Source organism: Vigna angularis, chromosome 5 (assembly GCF_016808095.1).
Source record: "Vigna angularis cultivar LongXiaoDou No.4 chromosome 5, ASM1680809v1, whole genome shotgun sequence".
Taxonomy (NCBI): Eukaryota; Viridiplantae; Streptophyta; class Magnoliopsida; order Fabales; family Fabaceae; genus Vigna; species Vigna angularis.
In genome coordinates this window covers 3,132,508-3,138,149 of record NC_068974.1, presented here as the reverse complement: position 1 = coordinate 3,138,149, position 5,642 = coordinate 3,132,508, and the positions used below count along the sequence as shown (strand labels likewise).

The 5,642-nt window shown below is 39.1% G+C and overlaps 1 long non-coding RNA gene across 1 annotated transcript; it reads right to left on the bottom strand.

The window, feature by feature from the left end:
• Positions 1-1,552: 1,552 nt before the first annotated feature.
• Positions 1,553-5,324, bottom strand: LOC108325516 (uncharacterized). The gene is made up of 3 exons (XR_001831840.2): positions 4,297-5,324; positions 3,814-3,919; positions 1,553-2,014 (listed from the first exon to the last, which is right to left on the bottom strand). It is a non-coding gene; the product is annotated as an uncharacterized LOC108325516 (long non-coding RNA).
• Between the last annotated feature and the right edge of the window lie 318 nt (positions 5,325-5,642).

The window sequence follows — 5,642 nt, the reverse complement described above, 5'->3', positions numbered from 1 at the left end:
CATCTGCTAAAGAGTGGAACTATTTCCATTGACTATGTGAAGTCAGAACAGAATCTAGCAGAACCTCTAACAAAACCCTTGAGAAGAAGTATGATCTTAGAAACATCGAGGGGAATGAGAATTAAGCCACTGGAAAACAAACAAGTGATGGTAACCCATCCTTTGTGATTCGAGATCCAGGTTCATATGGGTAAAAACAAGTCACTTGTTAGTTCTGATAGCACTAAATTGATTCTTAATCAATTATGTCCTTTCCTATGGTGTGTGAAAGTGCTAGAGACTGCATTATTGAGAGGTTAAACTTTGTAATTAAACAAAGTTTTTAATGATCTTCATATCCCTTACGGGTGGTGTATGATTTGCAGCATAGACTTGATGAAATTACCTATATGAGTGTCAAGTGGGGTCGCTTGCATGAGATCTGGCATGATCTCTAGAGCACTCATGAATACCGGGCACACACATGGCCTAGTAAGCGCAACACAGCGATAAGAACAAGGATAATGTGGGTGTATTGTGATTGATAAACCTCTAACACACGTCAAGTGTCTTTGGTTCATATAGCTTGCTATATCAACTACACTGTGTGTTAAGTATCTCAATTTAAGACTGGTTCATATAGCTTGCTCTACCAGCTCTGATGCAATACATCATATCAGACCCAGAATAATTTTTTTATCTTTCTTTTAATGTTTGAACGATTTAAGTCAAAGACCTTTTATTTCAACATTCTTTTGCAATAAGTGGGGGATTATTGTAAAATATTGATTGCAAAAGAACGTTGGATTACAACGTTAATATTTTGCTTGGCAATGTTAATATTTTATTAATTGCCAACGTTAAAATTTTATGAAGCAACAATCAATTTCTTTTATTAAGAGCTGCAATGTTCAATTTCTTTGATTGCAAGGTGCTTTACATGCTCTATAAATAGAACAACTTTTCTCATTCTATAACACATCAAAATTATTTCTCTCATCTTCTCATTCTCTCATTCTCTTTATCTCTTTTCTTCTAAGAAAATCCATGTTTATTTTATACTCCTTTTAAAGATCCTTGCTAGTTCTAAGATCGTCAAAAATATTCTAGGAAGTTCCTGTTGTATCTTGAGAGACTTGCGCAATACACCGCGGATAAGTCTTTAAGGACAGTGAAACTACACGCGTCAGGAAACATTGTTCGTGTTTCTGGTACGACTGTCGCGGTCATACAAATTTGATGTGCACAGAAATTAATGCAGTATAACTAGGATGTGACTCCTAGGTCGTCTCTCAAGGACCAATTTGGGTTCAGTCTTAGATTTAACACGAAGGGGGGGTTTGATAGTGTTTTGATGCGGAAAACTAAAATAACAGTGCAGAAAACAAAAATGCAGTAAATATTGAAAATATAGTAAATAGTAGAAAACAAAAGACAATAAATTTTGAAAATGGTAAAAACGAAATTTAACTTTTTCTGAAAACGTAAATCAAGGGGTGGAGTGAAAATAAAAATTGAGAAACAGCTTAATAACGTTTTGAGAATGTAAATTGAAAACAAAATTCTGACAAAATTAAAATGCTCAACTGAATTTTTTTATAGCAGAACAGAATTGGAATTAAAACGCAGAATTGAAATTGTAATCAACGAAATGCAATACATGGAACTGGAAAATGAAATGAAACACAAAATCTCCCCGAGAGGGGAGAAGAAAACCAAAGCCAGAAACGTAAATTCTCTCCTAACTTCTAATGCTAAAATCTAATCTAAAATCTCATGTTGAAATGTAATGATTTGCTTCTCTGTCTACTGCCAATTTATAGCCAAAAGTAACATCCTCCCGTGACTTCTTTCTCCTTCATTCAGCTTGATTGTTTTGTCTTTTGTCTCTATAGTTTCCTGATTTTCTTCCCCTCCAAGCCGTGCCAAGAAAGTAGGTAGGGCCCTCCATTTTGCCAACTTGTCTTCTTCAATTCCATGCTAACCGAGATTGTGGTTGCTGGATGTGCAGATTCCATGCCTTCCTCCATGCTCCCTGTGACATCCCAAAAATACAGTCATAACTATAAATTCAGAAAGTCACATTTAATAATAATTCAGTACAGTTTTTCACTAAAAACAAAAGCCAAGCCGTACACGAATCACAATCTGAAGTCGAACGCACAAATAAAAACCTGACCGAACGGTTTACAGAAAACATTTACCGAACGGTCCAAAATAAACTTAAATGAAAACGAGAGATGGTCGAACGACCATTCAATTCAACTAAATACAATACAGGCCGAGCGGTCTCACTGCTCGATCTTCACTTCAACGTCCACCAGGTTCTCTTCATTCAACGCATCTTCCAAACGCTCGTCTCCATCTGCTCACATCCACACGGATGATCATTGCAATGACAAGACGGACGTACAAGGACAATTGACAACACAAGGAAAACGAAAGGGTAAGCTTACGTAATTTAACTCATGCATCAACATACAATTTCAGGTAAACAATTCAACATACATGCATATCTCAACATACACATTCATTACATAACAACCGACTCCAACATACTCACTAAATAAAACTCAACACGATTGACTGTCCGGACTGTATGAACTCTGTGTAGCTTCGGTGTTCGTGCACCCGGGTGATGTAGTAACTGGAACTCTCATCAGCTGCCACCCGAGGTTAATCCTATCTGTCCAATAATCATCAGGACTAGGACCTCCTGCCGTTCCCACACATGACATACCCCCTCTACGTGAGGACGAGTACTCACGGAACATCAGGATGAACTACCGGATAAGCTTACCACATTCATACTTTACAAATCTCAATAATCAATTCTTGAGTCGCTCCTCCTTGGAACGCTCTTTCAAAAGTCACAACATTTCCATTCATCTCTTCATCATTTACTATTCATCATCATTTACTATTCATCATCAATTACTATTCATCATGTATTGTTCATTAATATCATGTACCGAACGTCCCAACCCAAGGAGACTGAGAACGAACGCAGTGAACGAGACCAATAGAACGCTCGTTCGTATTAAGTACGGACGGCAGAGAAACAGCTGCGTTCAGGAAATGGCCAAGCATGGTACTGTTCATTGGACGAACGTTATTTGGTGGGAAAAGAGAACGAGCGCTCAAAATCATACGGAGCACTATTCGGGCGAACGCTCAGTTGGAGACCGAGCAGTATTAGGACGAACGCTCGAGGCCGAGCACTATTTGGACGAACGCTCAGTTGGAGGCCGAGCACTATTTGGACGAACGCTCAGTTGGAGACCGAGCACTATTAGAACGAACGCTCGAAAATGAGGACGTTCGTACTCAACCAGAAAGTGTCAAATGACAGAATCAACATACCAAACATTTTCCTAAGGAAAACTGAACGGTCAGTGACCGTCCAGAACGAACGTACAGCGTTTCAGGGAAGGTGCAGACATGCATAAAACTCTTTTTTTTTCAAATGGTGACCCCTATTCATCTGACTGAGTACCTGTGATGGACTTTCGGTACATATTTGCTAATTCTCTCGGGTAATCGTTTACAGGGGTGCTGTAAACGATTACCAGACACCACTCTCAGTCATATATCATTCTCATTCAATAAAACGAACGTTCAAGCAGTTCAATGAATCAAATATCATGCCTTATACACATACCATCAAATAACGAACGTTCATGCATCTCAGAAATCCAATATCATGCATTATACTCAATCAAATAACGAACGTCATACAATAAAATCACAGTAACATCATACAATAAAATCACGTTAACAACGAACGTTCAAACACATACATCAAACCAGTTAAATTAAATAAGCTTCCCTTACCCGGAATGGACGAACGTTCACAGGCGCACACAGACGCTCTCTACTCAAATCCTTATCACCAACGTTCGTTAATCCACTATTTATGAACGAACGCTCAGAAACCCACCTATATTAGGTCATATACTGTTAGGACGAACGTTCAGAATATTTAAGAACGAACGCTCAACATGTAACTTAAGGACGAACGCTCGACAACACTGTTTGGACGAGCGCTCGGTACTAAGACGAACGAACGTTCAGAAACGAACGCTCGACAGAGAAAAGACAAGCGTTCAAAACAACGTGGACGAACGTTCAATTTGTCAAGTTTTGGACGAACGTCCAATTTGAAACCAAATTGGACGAACGCGATTCTGCAGATTTTGGAGAATCACTGATTTTCCAGAAAACCAGAAAACCTCCATTTTTAACTCTAAAGCTTTTAGATTTCTACCAAAAACAGCAAAATGAACTAACCAAAACGAAAAATCTATCTCCCCTTACCTCTTGAAGACTTACTTTGTGAACTCTTTGAATCTAACTCTTCCAAAACTTGCAGTTCCAAGCAATTCCACCAAGCTTTGAACTTCTCCTTCTCTTACAAAAATGGCAGCAAGGTAGCAAGGATTCTTCCCCTTCCAGTGCAGAAACTCTCCCAGTGCAGAACCCTTCAACTCCTTTTATCTTCCAAGCTTGCATGGTGCCAAAACAAGAGAGAAGTCACGGACTTCTTTTTTCCCCACTTCCAAATAAAACCAAGTCCCGTGACTTCCTAATTGCTTCCCCCACCCCTTCTAAAATAATATTAAAATAAAAACATAACATAAAATAAAATACTAGGTCCTTACACTCCCAAACTGCTGGACTTTGTTCTTTTTATTTGGACGAAGGCTGGACCGTTTAGCTGCTGCTGGACCAGCTGTGAGCTTCTTCCTTGGAATTGAAAAATATCACTTCTTGGTGGATGGATGCCATTAGCTTATCAACTGTAAAATGAAAAACCATTATGGAGTGGAAGAATACAGAGCAACAAAATCTGCACTCCAAGCCATGACAAAAACCGTGAGGTAGCTAGATGTATCTTTGTGCATCTCTCCAAATTAATTAGTTGTTTTCTCCTCCACTCAAGAATTACGTTCCAAGCTAAAGGTGTGGCTCCATGTGTGCTTTTCTTCCAGCCAATGAACTTGATGCTTCAACATGTTGCTTCTTCCAAGACCAAGGCCGTGAGTGAAGCTTCTCTACGTGGCTGGACTGTTGCTGGAATAACTGAGAGCTCCCCTGGGTGATGGCTGGACAACAAGATAAATAAACCCATCTTTGTGATGCTAGCCTCCTTCATCTTGTAGTGTGCCGTGAGCTCCCTTTTGGAAAACACTTCAAAAATTCTGCACCAAACTAAAAGAAAACATGAAATGGCTTTCCATTTCTATCAAACTTCTCGGCAATTTTTTTTTGAATGGAAACCATGCTTTGCAATGTGAAAGCAACGTGGTCCCCTTCATTACTTCACTCCAATTCCATAGATGGTTTCCAATGCTTTGCTGAATTTTACAATGGGGCCATGTGCTTTCTACACGGTGGTCCCTTCTTTGTTGCAAAATGTGTGGTCTTGGTGTATGTTTGCTAAATAAAACCGTGAGTTCACTCTCTTGTGTGAAAGCTTTCTTCTTTTTTCAATTAATTGCTAATGTGCCAAAACCATGAGGGGCCCTCCTCCTTTTTATGTTGTCTCCTCTTTTTGGAAATACTAAAAGAATAAAGGAGTCATGACTCTTCAACAAATTCAGATTTTCAACCATGGTGGTCCCTTTCTTCAATTTGAAGTGATGTTTGCTGCAAAAATTTGG